This window comes from Piliocolobus tephrosceles, chromosome 5 (assembly GCF_002776525.5).
Source record: "Piliocolobus tephrosceles isolate RC106 chromosome 5, ASM277652v3, whole genome shotgun sequence".
In the NCBI taxonomy this organism is placed as follows: domain Eukaryota; kingdom Metazoa; phylum Chordata; class Mammalia; order Primates; family Cercopithecidae; genus Piliocolobus; species Piliocolobus tephrosceles.
The window spans coordinates 133,983,128-134,001,619 of NC_045438.1; the positions used below are offsets into that span (position 1 = coordinate 133,983,128).

The window sequence follows — 18,492 nt, forward strand, 5'->3', positions numbered from 1 at the left end:
CACTCCAGCCAGGGCAACAGAGCAAGACTCTGTCTCAAAACAAACAAACGAACAAACAAAAAACAACTTATTTTGTACACCACAAGCGGGAAAAGGCATTATTCTCTGGCCTGGACCAGTAAAACCAAACAACAAATAAAAATGACATTTTACTTTGCACCAGGCACTGAATAAAGGGTCTTTATAACATCTCAATTAATCTTTGCAATATCACACATGAGGTATGCATTATTATCTCCATTGCTCAGAGGAAGAGCATGAGGTTCAGATATGAAGCAGTTTGCCCCAGATGACAGGGCAAGAAGAGGTATTATGAACACAGGTGTGCTCACTGGTTTTTACTTCTATTAACATTTTAATATTATGAAGTTTCCCCAAAACACACTTGGCACAGAATAAATTTATAAGGTATCTCAGACGTGGTTGGAGGACATTCTTTCACTTTTTATAATCTACCATAGACTGCTTAACCTGTGTAAGAGGAATACATCTAAACTTTTTTGGTAAAATTAATAGTGTAACTCCATCAAAAACCTTTCTGCACTTCACCAACTCAACCAGATTAACAAACTTTTTCTTAAGTATGCCCAGGGCTAATTTACCACCATTCCAGCAGTGACACCCAGTCTCTAGCAACATGCTGACAAGAGACCACAGAGGATACTGTGCCGTCAGGTCTAAGATTAACAATACAAGCAAGTAATCACCAAAAGCTGAACAACACTAAACAACCAAGAGTTCTTCAGGCACTCGAAGGACTGCTGATGCTGCATGCATGTCTGCTGGACCACCATGAGCGGTTCTCCTGTGACTGTAATAATGATATAACATATACATGCTTTTTCACTTTAGAGTTTACTTTTAGGAGTCAACAAAAAATGGATACTGCCTTATTCAAGCTTCTCAAAAAAGGCAGTAAGAATTTTTTAACTGATTTTGTCTGCGTTTTAGAGCAATACCAAAGAATATGTTTAAAAAAAAAAATGGCCAGGCACGGTTGCTCACACCTGCTAGTCCCAGTATTTTCGGAGGCCAAGGCAGGTGGATTGCTTGAGCCTAGGAGTTTGAGACCAGCCTGGGCAACGTGGTGAAACCTCATCTCTACTAAAAATACAAGGACTAGTTGGGCATGGTGGCACACCTGTAATCCCAGCTACTTGGGAGGCTGAGGCACGAGAATCGCTTGAACCCAGAGGTGGAGGTTGCAGTGAGCTGAGATCGTCCCACTGCACTCTAGTCTGGGTGTCACAGCGAGACTCTGTCTCAAAAAATAAAAATGATAAAAATAAAAATAAAAGATTTTTTTAAACATCACGTGATCTGTCTGCTTCGACCTCCCAGTGCTGAGATTACAGGTGTGAGCCACCATGCCCGGCCTGCTTTTTAAAAAATGGGCCTGACTGTTGTTGGGTAGGGTTAGGGAGGTTTGCTCAGCCAAGGAAACCACAGCTCTGAGAATTATACAAGAGGCCCAAGTTTCAGCTCTCTCATCACCTGGAGAGGGAAAAAAAGCTCAAACTCTCTGTCTATAATGGAGTACAACTGGGTTAAACTGCAGCAATGTGATGATAAAACCAATTATTCCAAGTCACCTTCAATTGCCAGTCTAAAATTCACAAACTGCAACCAGATACTGAATTCTTGAGAATCATTATGTTGTATACTTCTCTTTCTATACCCCACAGTCCCTGGCAAAAAAAACAAAAAGCATTTGTGTTCGTAATTGAGGATAGTATCATTCCGAGTCCAAGGGCAGCTAAAAAGGCTAATGGCAGCCTGCTATTTATTCCACTTAAAGTATGTGGGAAAACATTTTCTGGCCATCTGTTCCTGTTACAGAGTGTAAAAGCTAAGATGAAATCAGGTTGGAAAAACAGATTTTGATCAAGTTTCATTTCTGCCAGAGGATTGCAATCTGCCAAGAGAAGAAAAGGGAAAGGCTCTCAGATATTTTTGTGAAAATGTACCACAATGTTGGGAAGTGAAAATTCTTAGATTTGCAGATTCTCAGAATTTCAGAGCTAGAAGGAATCTTAAACAATTGTTTAGTCCAAATCTACATTTGCCAATGAGGAAACAAATGGCCAAAAAGTTTAATGACTTGCCCAAGACTCATAGCCAGCCAGTGGTAAAGATGGGACTAAGTAAATAACAGAAATGGGACTTAACCCAGCATTCACTCAACTCTCACAATACCCTGCCCTCTGTAATTCAGAATCTTTTATTGCGAATAATAGGGTCAATAAGTTGCGACAGTCAGGCAGCTTCAGCGCTAAGAAACTGAACCCTCCTGGGAGAAATAAAAAAGTTCACAAATACACTTTGCTTCCTTCACCATTTTTTCCATTGAGGAGGTGATCACAGCCAGAGCCTTGGCTTCTAAGCTTCCTACCCAAATCTACAGCAAAATATTTTCACTGCTAAGCCACACCACAGGCTTCTCTTTAAACAAAGATATAACACAACACTGAAGCAGTTGGTTTGGATAGGATTCTCTCCATCATCCAAACAAAACATATCAATCACTAATATAGCTAATGCTATTTCATCCCAGATAATCTGATAGAATAAGCCATTCAATCTTAGAGATTTGTCCTAATAGATTTTACTCAAAACTTCTTCATTGGCCAGGTGCAGTGGCTCACACCGATAGTCCCAGCACTTTGGAACTGCTCGAAGCCAAGAGTTCAAGACCAGCCTGGACAACAAAGCGAGACTCTGTCTCTAAAAAAAAAAAAAAAAAAAAAAAAAATTTAATTAGCTGGATGCAGTGGCTCGTGCCTATAGTCCCAGCTACTCAAGACCTGGGGTGGGAGGATCCCTTGATCCTTGGAGGGTGTAGTGGGCTATGATGGTGCCTCTGCACTCCAGCCTAAGCAACAGAGTAAGACTGTGTCTCTAAAAAACACTGCATGACAGTATTACATGCCTTTCTTAGGAGAAAGTTCTTTCCTTCTAAATTTTCATTTGTTGTTTTCAATGTTGGGTTTTTTAACTGTTGTGTTATTATGGTGCAATTTCCATACAGCAGCTCATCTTTTGTCTTTTTTTTTTTTTTTTTTTTTTTTGAGACAGAGTCTCACTCTGTTGCCCAGGCTAGAGTGCAGTGGTTCAATCTCAGCTCACTGCAACCTCCACCTCCCTCCTGAGTTCAAGCAATTCTCCCTGCCTCAGCCTCCCAAGTAGCTGGGATTACAGGCGTCCGCCACCACGCCTGGCTAATTTTGTATTTTTAGTAGACATGGGGTTTTACCATGTTGGCCAGGCTGGTCTTGAACTCCTGACCTCAGGTGATCCTCCCACCCTGGACTCCCAAAGTGCTGGGATTACAGGCATGAGCCACTGTGACTGGCTTAACTCCTTTTTCTAAGAGCTAGAGTCTCCCTCTGTTACCCAAGCTGGAGTACACTGGCACAATCACAGCTCTCTGCAATCTCAAACTCCTGAGCTCAAGTGATCCTCCCTCAGCCTCCCAAGGAGCTAGGACTACAGGTGCACTCCACTACACCCAACTGAGTTTTTGTTTGCTTGTTTTTGAGACGAAGTCTCACTCTGTTGCCCAGGCTGCAGTGCAGTGGCACGATCTTGGCTCACTGCAAACTCCACCTCCTGGGTTCAAGCGATTATCCTGCCTCAGCCTCCTGAGTGGGTGGGATTACAGGCCTGCATCACCATGCCCAGCAAATTTTTGTATTTTTAGTAGAGACGGGGGGGTCTCACCATGTTAGCCAGGCTGGTCTCGAACTCCTGACCTCAAGTTATCCACCCACCTCAGCCTCCCAAAGTGCTGGGATTACAGGTGCCTGGCCTTTTTTTTTTTTTTTTTTTTTTTTTTAACATTTTTGTAGAGACGGTCTCAATATATTGCCATGGCTGAACTCCTGGCCTCAGAAGATCCTCCCATTTCAGCCTCATGAAGTGCTGAGATTACAGGCGTGAGCCATCGCACGTGGCTATGACTCATGTCTGAATTTTCTATTTTGTTCATCTGACCTATATATACTTATGCCAATACCACACTGCCTTTAATACTGCAGCTTCATTTTAAGCATAAAAAAATCCTTTGTGTTCATTTGTTCAGATTATTCTGATCATTCTAGGTCCTTTTCATTTCCATATAAAATTTCACATCAGCCTGCCTATTTCTGTTTTTTAAAAACTCTGCTGAAACTGATTGGGATTGCAGTGAATCTTAGCTCAATTTAGGGAGACCTGACATGTCAACAAAAACGAGCCTGTCCCTGTCCCTGAATATCATACGTATTGAATGTTTATTTGCATCTCTCTAGACTGCCAATGTCGCCACGTACAGTCTATGTTTGTGTGTGTAAGTTTCAGTAAATTTGATAAAAGTTTGGAAAAACTTTTGGAGATTTGTGACAACTTGAAAAAACTTGCAGACAAACCTCATAGCCTAGAAATATTTTTTAAATTAAGAAAAGGTTAGGTACGTCATGAATGCATAAAATATATGTAGACACTAGTCTATTCTATCATTTACTATCCTAAAGTTTATACAAATCTATTATAAAAAGTTGAAATTTATCAAAACTTAAGTGCACAAATACTTACAGACCATACAGGACACCATTTGCAGTCAGGAGAAATGTAAACAAATATAAAGATGCAGTACTAAATGATAACTGGCCAGGCACAGTGGCTCACACCTGTAGTCACAGCACTTTGAGAGGTCCAGGCAGGAGGACTGCTTGAGCCCAGGAGTTTGAGACCAGCCTGGGCAACATAGTGAGACCCGTCTCTACAAAAAAACAAAATAATTAGCTGGGCGTGGTGGCACATGACTGTAGTCCCAGCTACTCAGTAGGCTAAGGTGGGAGTATCCGTAGAGGCTGCAATGAGCGATGATCGTGGAATGCACTCCAGCCTGGGTGACACAGTGAGACCCTGTCTCAAGTAACTACTAAATAATCATAACTGCATAAAATTAACTGTAGTACATACTATACTGCTGTAATAATGTTGTAGCCACCTCCTATTAATACTGCAGTGAGCTCACGTGTTGAGGATCTGCTTAAAACGTTGTCTCATGTCATCTCAGCAGAGCAGTTCGTCTCTCCAATAAATTGCATATTGCAGTAAAAAAGTGATCTCCTGTATGTTCTTGTGTACATTTCGTGATGCTTAGTGCAATACTGTAAACCCTGAATAACACCATGGGACCCGCACAAAATGCCACTAGTGATGCTGGAAATGCTCCCAAGAAGCAGAGGAAAGTCATGACATTATAAAGAATAGTTGAACTGTCTGATATGTTCTATAGATTGAGATCTGCAGCTCCGGGTACCTGCCACTTCAGAAAGATGATTAATCTTGTAAACAGATGATGTAAACTTGTGGAATGCATAGATTTAGTATAGTACTGTAAATGTACTTTATCTTCCTTATGATTTTCTGAACGTTTTCTTTTCTCTGGCTGACTTTACTGTAAGAATACAATATATAATACATATACAAAATATGTGTCAATGAACTGTTTGTCATCAGTGAGGCTTCCAGTGAACAGTAAACTATTAGTAGTAAGTTTTTGGGCCAGGCACGGCGGTTCACGCCTACAATCCCAGCACTTTGGGAGGCCAAGGCAAGTGGATCACATGAGGCCAGGAGTTGGAGACCACCCTGGTCAACACGGTGAAACCCCATCTCTACTAAAAATACAAAAATTAGCCGGGCATGGTGGCACACTCCAGTACTCGGAGGCTGAGGCAGGAGAATCGCTTGAACCCAGGAGGCAGAGGTTGCAGTAAGCTGAGATCGCAACACTGCACTCCAGTCTGGGCAACACAGCAAGACCCTGTCTAAAAAAGAATTAAAAAAAAAAAGTTTTTGGGGAGTCAAAAGTCATACATGGATTTTCGACTATGCATGGCAACTGGTACCCCTAAACCCCACTATTGTTCAAGGGTCAACTGTCTTTTATTAAGAACTTATTAATCTTTGTTCATAATGAATATTGATCTGAAACTTTTGTTTCTGAGACAGAGTCTTGCTCCATTGCTCAGGCAGTGGTGCAACTGCTGCTTATTGCAGCCTCAACCTCCTGGGCTTAATCAATCCTCCTGCCTCAGCCTCCTGAGTAGTTGAGACTAGTGGCATGCGCCACCACGCCCAACTAATTTTTTAATTTTTTGTAGAGACAGGGTTTTGCCATGTCGCCCAAGCTGGTCTCAAACTCCTGGGCTCAAATGATCCTCCCTCCTCAGTCTTCCAAAGTGTTGGAAATACAGGGCTGAGCCACCAAACCTGGCGGTCTGAAGTTTTCTTTCCTTATAACATCTTTGTCATGTTTTTCTTATCAAGGTCATGCTGAATTTATCAAACAAGTTTGGAAATATTTATTTCCTAAAATAATTTCTGTAAAATGGGTATTATTTATTTCTTAAATGTTTAAAATAAATCACCAATGAAACTATATGAGCCTTTATTCAAATAATGTTGTGCATTTCACTTAAGTTATTTAATTTATTGACAAAAAGATGTTCAGGCTAGGTGCAGTGGCTTACACCTGTAATCCTAACACTTTGGGAGGCTAAGGCAGGATGGTTCTTAAGTCCAGGAATTTGAGGCCAGTCTGGGCAACATGATGAAATCCTGTCTCTACAAAAAATGAAAAAAATTAGGCATGGTGGCACGCACCTGTAGTCCCAGCTACTGGGGAGGCTGAGGTGGGAGGATCCCTTGAGCCCAGGGGGTCAAGGCTACAGTGAGCCATGACTGTGTCACTGCACTCCAGCCTGGGCAACAGAGTGAGATCCTGTTTCAAAAAAAAACAAAAAGATGTTCATAATATCCCTTAACATCTTTTTAACATCTGTAAGATCTATAATGATATCCCCTCTTTTACCGCTGACAATATTTATGTTTTCTCTTTTTTCCTTGATCAGTCTTGCTAAAGGTGAACTAAATTCATTAATCTTTTCCAGAAACAAAACAATTTTTGGTTATATTAATTCTCTGTTTGCCCTGTTTTTAATTTCACTGATTTCTCTTTCTTTTTTTTTTTTTTTTTTGAGACGGAGTTTCAGTCTTTTTGCCCAAGCTGGAGTGGTGCAATGGCGCGATCTCGACTCACTGCATCCTCCGCCTCCCAGATTCAAGGGATTCTCTTGCCTCAGCCTCCTCCAGAGTAGCTAGGATTACAGGTGCCCACCACCATGCCCAGTTAATTTTGTATTTTTAGTAGAGACGAGGTTTCACCATGTTGGTCAGGCTGGTCTCAAACTCTTGACCTCAGGTGATCCACCCACCTTGGCCTCCCGAAGTGCTGGGATTTCAGTCATGAGCCACCACACCCAGCCCACTGATTTCTATTCTTATTATTAGATAGAGTCTCACTCTGTTCCCCAGGCTGGAGTGCAGTGGTACCATCTCAGCTCACTGCAACCTCTGCCTCCCAGGTTCAAGCCATTCTCCTACCTCGGCTTCCCAAGTAGCTGAGATTACAGGTGCCCACCACCACACCCAGCTAATTTTTTCTATTTTTAGTAGAGACAGGGTTTCAACATGTCGGCCAGGCTGTTCTCGAACTCCTGATCTCAAATGATCCGCCCACCTCAGCCTCCCAAAGTGCTGGGATTATAGGCGTGAGCCACCACATCCAGCCTACATTTTCTATTTTGACAGATATTCCCATATTTCTTTCATAGACATAACATGGATTTACATTCTCAACAAATCTAACTCATTGCACATATTTCCCACACCCATGGTAGCTGTCTAGCCCACGACTTGCAGCACTCTCATTTACTGCCATTCCAATACTGGGCCAGTTGAAAGGACAAGGATTCCCCAGAGGTTCTCTTTTCTTAATTCTCAACAGTAGTCTTGCTGAACATTCTAATTCCCTCCTCTAAGCACAAAGACTTGCTAAAACCTACCCTGTTTAGCTCAAGTCCTAATAACCTGTTTGGCTTGAGCCAGTCTTCTTTCCTAGAAGTGAATACCTTCAGGCCAGGCGCAGTGGCTCACACCTGTAATCATTCTAGAATAAGAACTCAGAGCTCCTCAGTGACTCTATCTCAGAGATAGCAACCCTCTACCCGCTTTCAATTATTTGACCATTCAGCTCCCATAGTGGTTAGGGCCCAGATTCTTTCCCTACACTAGTCCTGAAGATACTATACCTCTTGACTCACGTATTGGCATGTCTCACTTTGTTAGGAACATTTCTTGTCATCCTAACAGCTCCCTTAATTTCCTTTACTTCCATTTCTTGACAATTCCCAAACCTACATCTAGGACAGTAATTGATACACTGTGAATATTAGACTCCTAGTGTTAAAACCTACATGCAGGCTCTAGATTACCCCAAGTGAAAATGTACTTGCTAATGCTCAGAAAAGGAAGGCCTATTCCACTAACAGGCATTGCTTGTTATTCACTATTGGATAAGAATAGGTTATCTGCCAGGTGCAGTGGGTCATGCTTGTAATCTCAGCACTTTGGGAGGCCGAGGCAGGTGGATCACTTGAGGTCAGGAGTTCGAGACCAGCCTGGCCAACATGGTGAAACCCTGTCTCTGCTGAAAATACAAAAATTAGCTGGATGTGGTGGCAGGAGCCTGTAATCCAGCTACTCGGAAAGCTGAGACAGAAGAATCGCTTGAACCAGGAGGAGGAGGTTGCAAAGAGTCAAGATTGCACCACTGCACTCCAGCCTGGGTAACAGAGCAAAACTCCATCTCAGGGGAAAAAAAAAAAAAAGAATAGGTTATCCATGTTACTGCCTCAAACAGCTATTTAGAGAAGTGTAGCATGTATCTTTGAAAATTGCCCAAGGAAGAAACTGAGGATAAGAAAATTCATACAGTAAGGCTGTCGTTAATTTCTAAGCAGAACTGACCCTAACTTTGACCAACATGTATGCTTATGTTAAGAGGCAAAGACTGCGCAATATGAGCTCTCTTTTACATATGGTGGTGAAAGAAAAGCCCTGTCAGACCTCCGAGTTGTTTCACCTGGGCAAATGATTGCATGAACACATACCTGAGAGCAGCACATTCAACTGGCTAGGGTAATGGCCTCAAACCATATAAAAGAACTGTGGAGGATACAAAACAGAATTTAAAATAAAAACAAAGGTCTCTAACCCTAAGGACTATGAGATCCTCAAGAGCAAGAACTGGGAAATTTAGTCTATGTCAAACATAAAGTTTAGGAAAAGGATGCTCAATTAATACTTAATGACTTGATAACAATACAAAGCAAATAAATGACAATTGCCAAATAGGTGGAATGAGCTATCCAACAGTCCATCTACATTCTTCTACACATTGCAAAGCAACTCTAATATGTCTGATTAACCAGACTTGTTAAACCAGGTTTAAGACTATCATCTGTAAATATGAAAATAAATCTCTTTGTGAGATTGAGGTAGAAGGCACACTCTTCCCATTAGAGATAATTAGGTGTGCAAAGTGCTTAAAAAGGTGACAGAGAAATAAATACATTTTAAAAGCCCAGTCTAGAAGCTTTATAATAAAATTAGGTCGGGCGCAGTGGCTCAAGCCTGTAATCCCAGCACTTTGGGAGCCTGAGATGGGTGGATCACGAGGTCAGGAGATGGAGACCATCCTGGCTAACACGGTAAAACCCTGTCTCTACTAAAAAATACAAAAAAACTAGCCGGGCGAGGTGGCGGGCACCTGTAGTCCCAGCTACTCGGGAGGCTGAGGCAGGAGAATGGCGTAAACCCAGGAGGCGGAACTTGCAGTGAGCTGAGATCCAGCCACTGCACTCCAGCCTGGGCGACAGAGCGAGACTCTGTCTCAAAAAAAATAAATAAAATAAAATTAACATCCAAGAAAAATGAAAAAGGATGCTATTGCTCTGAGAATAAAAATTATTTTTAAAATAGCTAATATTTAATAATTGCTTACTTTATTCTAGATACCACTCTAAGCACTTTATACTTTTTCTTTTTTTTTTTTTTTTTTGAGATAGGGTCTTGCTATATCACCCAGGCTGGTCTTGAACTCCTGGGCAGGCTCAAGCAATCATTCCGCCTCAGCCACCTGAGTAGCTAAGAATACAGGCATGCACCACCACACCCAGCTTATCTTTTTTTTTTTTTTGAGACAGAGTCTCGCTCTGTTGCCCAGGCTGGAGTGCAGTGGCATGATCTCAGCTCACTACAACCTCCACCTCCCAGGTTCAAGCGATTCTCCTGCCTCAGCCTCCCAAGTAGCTAGGATTACAGGCATGAGCCACTATGCCTGGCTAATGTTTGTATGTTTAGTATAGACGGGGTTTCACCATGTTGGCCAGGCTGGTCTCAAACTCCTGACCTCACGTGATCCACCTGCCTCAGCCTCCCAAAGTGCTAGGATTATATGTGTGAGCCACCATACCCAGCCATCCAGCTTATATTTATACTTTTTTTTTTTTTTTTTTTTTTTTTGAGTCACGATCTCACTCCGTTGCCCAGGCTGAAGTGTAGTGGCACAGTCCCGGCTCACTAAATCCTTGACCTCTCAGGCTAAGGTGATCCTTCCAAGTAGCTGGGACCACGGGTGTGTGCCACGATGCCCAGCTGATTTTTTTTATTTTTTGTAGAGATGGAGTCTTGCTATGTTACCCAGGCTGGTGTGGAACTTCCGAGCTCAACCCATCCGCCCACCTTGGCCTCCCAAAGTGCTAGGATTACAGGTGTGAGCTACTGTGCCCACCCTATACATTTTAAATTAATGTATTTCTCTCAATGACCTCATGATGTAAAAGATTACTATTATCACCATTTTATATATGAGAAAACTGAGGCATAGAAAGGTTAAATAACTTGCCCAGGTCATAGAGCTAGTAACTGACAGAGCTAAGATTCAAAATCTGGCAGTCTGGCTCAAGAACCTGCAGCCTGGACTAAACCATACAATCTCCCTGACTTTTAAAAAAGTCAACACAGGTGTAGAGGTTTGGAGCTGTTTCAGTTGCCTCAGATCAAAGGCAGTAGCAACTGAAGGCAGCAGGGAACAAGCTGAGCCCTATCTAGATGTCTTGGCATAGTACAAAAGGCCTCTATGATCTAGTTTCTGTCTTTCCAATATCATTTCTAGCTGTGTTCCACCCTCGAACCCTACATTCGAGTGATACAGAACCATACGCAGTCTCCTAAATGCACCCTGCTGCTTCTCAACCCAGTACCATTGTTCATGCAGCTCCCTCTGCCTGGCATCACCTTCTTCCCATCTGTCTCACTCCCCACTCCAACCCCCCAGCTCTGCAGATACTTCTTTTTTTTTTTTTTTTTCAGCCCAGAGGTCTTGTATTTTTTTTTTTAACACCTATTATGCCATGAATTCATAGGGAATAGGTTCCAGCAGCTCAGGCTCCTTCCCATTGGTCCTCACAAAGTGTGCTTCTCTAGGTGGAGCAGGCTGGCGCTTCAGTTGAACCCAGGTACCTTTCTCTTTGGCTTCTTTCTTTTTCTGATCATTTTCCTTCACGCGTTACAGGAAGCTATCTCGGCTCTTAGAGTGTTTAATGTGCTCAATACGCACATTAATTCTCTTGGCAAGAATCTTGCCCTTTACTTGTTTGTTTACAACAATGCCAACAGCATGCTGGGTAACGTTGTAGACTCTCCCAGTTTTGCCATGGTAACACTTGTGGGGCATTCCTTTTTGAACAGTACCCATTCCCTTGATGTCTACAATATCACCTTTCTTATAGATTCGCATATACGTGGCCAAAGGAACAACTCCATGTTTTCTAAAAGGCCTAGAGAACATATATCGGGTGCCTCTCCTCTTTCCCTTTGTGTTCATCATTTTGGCGAATTACTGGAAGATGGCGGTTCCGGCCGAAAGGCTGCAGATACTTCTTAATGCATTACTGGGCTTTTTGCTTACAGACCTAGTGGCAGTTAGGTCCTTTAACAGAAACCTTGTCTCATTTGTCTTTGAGTTCCTACTGCTTGGCAACCAATGGCAGATGGGCAATAAAGTTTGCCTAAATAATTAATGAATAAATAGTCTCCAAAACAGAGTCCTCAAAGGTAGCTCAGTGTCTGGGTCCAGCTGACAAAAAGGATACACTACCTGAACTCTCCAGCCCAGGCATCTGGGAAGAGCTGAGACACTACCTACAGATGTGTATCCAATATTCCTGCAGCAAGCCTTCCTTAAAGAGACGAGGAACCTCACCTGGGCTCAGAGGACTAAGGAGCCAGAGCCTGCCTGAAAGGAAGACAGTGTGGGGATTTACTGAGGCTCAGCAAAAGGATACACATACTACTACATACTGCAAGGCCTCTAACTTCGTATCAGCCTCTGTGAAGACACTTTCTCAAATGAAATGTGTTCCTCAACTGCAGCCCCTTCTTTCATCCAAGTTTAAAGAAACATTTAAAAAAGAAAGAAAAAGAAAAAGATTTATCTGAGAAGGAAAAATGAATGTTTTCAGTATTGCTGAGGAAAGCACCGAGACAGATGACCAGAAGCAGTCAGCTTGGATTAACTTATTCCCTCATTTGGATTTTCTACATATTAGAACTCTTCAACTTTCAAATGACTGATACATACCATGCTCCCCAGACCCATGTCCTGTCCCCACTGCCACAGAAACCATTTTGGAAAAACAAAACAAACTGGGAACTTTTGGAGTATCTGTGGATTCAGAAACTGTGAAAGTAAGGGTAGCTTAGGAGAGCAAACCTAGTAGGACATATTCTGAATTAGATCTGGTTATTTATTTGGTGGCATTCCTGCTCCAACATATGTTCTCTACTTTTCCTCCTGACTTAGTTGAAATCTTATATCCTAAAGATTTGAGGATTCTGGTGAAAAAGCAAGGGAAACTGAGCATGCAGACCTGAGCAGGTTGGGGGTACCGTAGCAAAGCACTGAGGGCAAAATCAGAGCAACTAGAGGTATGAGAAAAGAGACCTCCAGAGGTGAGGAAGAGACATATAGTAGGAAAAAAAGAGAGTGTACAAGAGCAAACTTTAGCCGTTTCAAAATTTCATACAAAAGAAATTTCATACTAGGTCAGCAGTTTTCAGCCCTAACAGACTCAACTCCTTTATTTACTTTCTTTTTTTTTTTTTAACTTTACAATGCCTCTCTTAGTTACTAAAATTATTATTCTTTCTTTTTTGATACAGGGTCTTGCTCTGTCGCCCACGCTGGAGTGCAGTGGCGCGATCACAGCTCACTGCAACCTTGACCTCCCAGCTCAAACAATCCTCCCACCTCAGCCACACAAGTAGCTTGGACTACAAACACATGCCACCATGCCCCACACCCAGTTAATGTTTGTATTTTTTGTAGAGACGGGTTTCACCATGTTGCCCAGGGTGGTCTGGAACTCCTGAGCTCAAGTGATCCGTCCACCTCAGCCTCCCAAAGTGCTAGGATTACAGGTGTAAGCCACTGTGCCCAGTCTCTCAGTGATTTTTTTTTTTTACATATAATATAATCTTACTTACATAATTTCAAAAAAAAGTAAAATGCAATGTCCAAAGTATAATATAAAAGGAAAATAATTTACAATGAAATCATTTGTATTTCAACATGTAAGTGCTCCAACACCACTGTACCAGAAGACAGAGTTGTCAGATGTTTGCATGCAAATGTGGTATCACTACTAAAAATGCAGTCAGGCCGGGCATGGTGGCTCACACCTGTAATCCCAGTACTTTGGGAGGACGAGAAGAGAAGATCACCCGAGGTCAGGAGTTCAAGACCAGCCTGACCAACACGGTGAAACCCAGTCTCTACAAAATAAGCTGGGTGTGGTGGTGGGTACCTGCAATCCCAGCTACTTGGGAGGCTGAGGCGGGAGAATCACTCGAACCCAGGAGGTGGAGGTTGCAGTGAGCCGAGATTGCACCATTGCACTCCAGCCTGGGCGACAGGGCGAGACTCCGTTTAAAAAAAAAAAAAAAATTAGCTGGACTTGGTGGCAGGCACCTATAATCCCAGCTACTCGGGAGGCTGAGGCAGGAGAATTGCTTGAACCCCAGGAGGCAGAGGTTGCAGTGAGCTGAGATCGCACCATTGCACTCCAGCCTATGCAACAAGAGCAAAACTCTATCTCAAAAATAAATAAATAAATAAATAAATAAATAAATAAATAAATAAATATGCAGGCATACATAACTTTATCATATTGGTGATTCCAATACCAAGAGTAACAGCATTTTCCAAAATGGTGACAAACTCTTGGTAAAGTTCAAAACAATCTTCCCTCATGGTAGTTTCCTAAAATATTCACTATAGTTTAAAGCTGTGCAATACTTTGTGCTTTTATGTAAAATAGAGTTAGATTCTAAGTTCATTTAATCTATACAGTTGATTCAGCTACATAAACATCTAATGACATTCAAAAGTCAAAAAAGACAAGGGACAATGCTTCTTTATGTGAGATTATTCCATGTACTGCAGGACATGGCCCTTCACTCACCAAACGCTAGTCATAACCCTCAATCACTATGACAACCAAAAACAGTCCTTGATGAGATACGATGATCTAAAAGAACTTACTCCAAGGAATGGGGGGAAAAAGTATTTTTCCCCCTCTCCCCAGCTCCTTCAAATACAGTTCCCTAACAACCAAGACCCAGAACTTCATATAGTAATCTTATGTGGCTTTTGCAGGCTAATGTAGGGAACTATTCAACATTACGTCACTATTTCTACTGGACTACACACTCCAAATTTCAAACTTAGAAATAACTGTTGGGAACACAGTAACACAGTGCTTCTGTCAAGTCTGACTTAAATACACTGATTGCCATCAATGCCTCCACAATTTTTTAAAACGATAGGCTGGAATCCAAGCTACATATAACCAATGCACTCTAAAGACCAAGCATACATATAAAAAGACTGCTGTGTAGGCAAATGAAACAACAGTCAATTCAACAAATGTTTTATAATATATCTAGGCCTAGCCAGGTGCAGTGGCTGTAATCTCACGCCTGTAATCCCAACACTTTGGGAGGCTCAGGTAGGTGGATTACTTGAGGCCAGGAGTTTGAGACCAGCCTGGCCAACATGGTGAAACCCCATCTCTACTAAAAATACAAAAAATTAGCTGGGCATGGTGGCATGTGCCTGTAATTCCAGGTACTTAGAAGGCTGAGGCATGAAAATTGCTTGAACCTGGGAGGCAGAGGTGGCAGCGAGCCGAGATCGCATATATATATATATATATATATATGCCTTATTTTTGTGACAGATACAAACTACATACCCTTTACCTAAACTGCTAAGATGTATTACTATTTTACACTTTAGTTTTCCGCTTTACTGTAGATACTGATTGATTCTACTGCTTATAGATACTGGGAAATGTTCTTTTCCAGTATTTATCCGTATTCAGCACCAGTACTTTAATATGTGTTCACAACCAGTAGCAAATACTTGCCCTCACCACACAGAGTTAAAAGGTCCCTTAAAGATACGGGATGAACTGGATTTCCTTGTCCTCTCCTCCCTACAACCACCATTACTCCCCAAGTCTAAGGTTCTCCGAGTTCTGAATTCCAACCATGCATTCTCACTACATATATCTTCTCCCACTTCACCCACTCAACGCATCCTCAAACTCTCCCATTTCAAAGCAGCCAAGACACACATTCCCTGCTATTTTAGAGGACACACTACAGTGGGTATAGAGAACTCAGCTTTCTTTTCAGTAATCAATGCCATACTCAGATTATTCAACCAGGTTCTGCATTAGGTAAGGGTACCTAAATAACCTCTAATATTTTTTCACCCTAATAAAGTATGTTATCTTCTTAGACTTTGTATAAGTAAATCCTCTAAAGGCCCAACCCAGTATATACATTTCAGCTATTTCAGCTACACTGAGGTCAAAGTTTCCTCCTTGAGGTATGCGTTGCCATGAAGAAAAAAAAAAGATAAATAGGAACAACTTTGGTTCCTTCTCTGCACAAGCATCAATGCAAAAGCATTAATCTCAACCTCTCTGTACTGAAGGACTAAGAAATGTAATTTCCAAATATCTAAATGTCTACAGAATTAGACATCTGGAAAAGTCTGGCATAACCTTGAAGATGATGAAAAAAAAAAGCATTATCTCCAAAAAGTAACAGTCATCTTTCTTGAGCTACTCTAATAAGATAAATAGTAATGGTTATTGTTTATGGAATACTTTTCCAGGACCAAGGAGATTTATACATTTCTAATCTCTAAAACATTATGCGTTATTATGCCCATTTTACAGATGAAGAAACTGAAACTTGGAGAAGCTAAAAAACTTGCTGAATGTCTGGCTTAGAAGTAGCAGAGTCAAAATTCACAGCCACCTTTTGGAATCCAAAGCCTGGTTCTTTCTGCTACATTGACATGCTTCTCAATTTTTCAAAGCAGGTAATTTTCATTACTGTAAACCATATATTATGCTATTGTATGTCAAATACATACTACAGTACTGCTTTGAAAAATTTATTGCTGTTAAATACTTTTTTTTTTTTCCACACAGGGTCTCACTCTGTCACCCAGGCTGGAGTGCAGTGGCATAATCTTAGTGCACTGCAGCCTCAGCCTCCCAGGTTCAAGTGATCTGATCCTCCTGCCTCAGCCTCCCAAGTAGCTGGGACTACAGGTGCACACCACCATGCCTGGCTATTTAAATTTCCATTTCTTTAATAAAGATAAAATACTATGCTAATGGGGCAAGATTACAAAGTAAGTATGAAACGATTTCATTAATATCTAGGGTAACCTAGGCCAGGCATGGTGGCTCACGCCTGTAATTCCAGCACTTTGGGAGGCTGAGGTGGGCGGATCACTTGAGGTCAGGAGTTCGAGACCAGCCTGGCCAACATGGTGAAACCCTGTCTCTACTAAAAATACAAAAATTAGCCAGGCCTGGTGGTGGGCACCTATAGTCTCAGCTACTCAGGAGGTTGAGGTAGGAGGATCACAGGAGCCCAGGAGGTGGGGGTTGCTGTGAGGCAAGATCATGGCACTGCACTCCGACCTGGGCAACAGAGCGAGACCCTGTCTCCAAAAAAACAAACAAACAAAATCCAGGGTAGCCTAAATATCAAATATTTAACAAAAACCCAAATACCTGGAGAACAGCCCCTCCCTTCTCTTAATCTACGTGATTGTCATTTTGACAGAGGGCTGAGCATTACATCCAATCCAAGTAAGAAATGTTATAGTTAATGGTCAGAAATAACCCTAATTATTTTCATCGTACCTTTGTAATATGAACATTTCTCCAAAAAAGATCTTACATTTTCAAGGTTCTGACATTTGCTTGTGACTAAAATTTTAAATACCTCAGAATCTAAAAACTGAACTGATAGTAAAAATAAAATATCTACCTGGTTTACCACAGACAAAGTGAAAAGAAAGAAAGAAAGAAAGAAAGAAAATTAAAAATACATTCACCAGAATAAGCTACAACGAAAAATGCAAAGCACTGGGAAGGATATAAAATAATCAGATCCCTCACACACTTCTGGTGGAAATGTAAATTGGTATAGCCACTTTGGAAAATGGTTTAGTGTATCCATTGAAGCTGAACATATACATATTCTACAATCTAAAACTTCTACCCTACATATATTTCCAACAGAAATGTGTACATTTGTTTAAAGGACATGTACTATAATGTTTCTAGTAGCACTGTTCATAACAGCCCTAAACTGGTAAACTATCTTGAATTCCATCAACAGTAAAATGTACAAGTAAACTGAGGTATTATCACACAATGAAATGCTACACAGCAATGAAAAATAGTCTACAACTTGATGCAAAATATGGATTAATCTCACAAATGTTGCACTAAAGAAGTCAGACATAAAAGTATAAATATAATTCCATTTACATAAAATACAAAATTGACAAAACTAATCTATGCTGTTAGAAATCTGGACACTGGTTACCCTTTGGTGGAGGTAATGACTGGAAGGAGACACAGGGCAGGGTGAGAGGCTTCTCAGATGCTGGTAATATTGTTTCTTCAGGTGGCTGCTAGTGACATGAGCATGTTCAGTTTGAAACACTCAATAGATGAGAGGCATTAGGCAGCAGAGTAGTTGAAGAGCACAGCTCTGGAATTGGAATTGCCTGCATTTGAATCTCTCTATCACTTACTAGTTACAACTTTGGGTAAGTTATTTAACTTTTCTGTGCTTCCTTTCTTCATCTATAAAATATGCCTAATATGTACCTCTTGGGCTATTACAAGGACGAAATTGTCTTAAGATTTTTGTGGCCGGGCGCGGTGGCTCAAGCCTGTAATCCCAGCACTTTGGGAGGCCGAGACGGGCGGATCACGAGGTCAGGAGATCAAGACCATCCTGGCTAACACGGTGAAACCCCGTCTCTACTAAAAAATACAAAAAAACTAGCCGGGTGAGGTGGCGGGCGCCTGTAGTCCCAGCTACTCCGGAGGCTGAGGCAGGAGAATAGTGTGAACCCGAGAGGTGGAGCTTGCAGTGAGCTGAGATCCGGCCACTGCACTCCAGCCTGGGCGACAGAGCAAGACTCCGTCT

At 41.7% G+C, this 18,492-nt stretch overlaps 1 protein-coding gene and 2 pseudogenes across 3 annotated transcripts in view; 1 reads left to right on the plus strand and 2 right to left on the minus strand.

The window, feature by feature from the left end:
- The window catches only part of UHRF1BP1 (UHRF1 binding protein 1), an 83,310-nt gene that overhangs the window by 58,357 nt on the left and 6,461 nt on the right, over nt 1-18,492 (minus strand). The window lies entirely within an intron of this gene.
- On the minus strand, nt 11,300-11,803 carry LOC111542946 (annotated as a pseudogene). Its single transcript, XR_002731705.3, has one exon. The product of XR_002731705.3 is annotated as a 60S ribosomal protein L21 pseudogene (transcript).
- The window catches only part of LOC116418788, an 8,107-nt pseudogene continuing 1,416 nt past the window's right edge, over nt 11,802-18,492 (plus strand).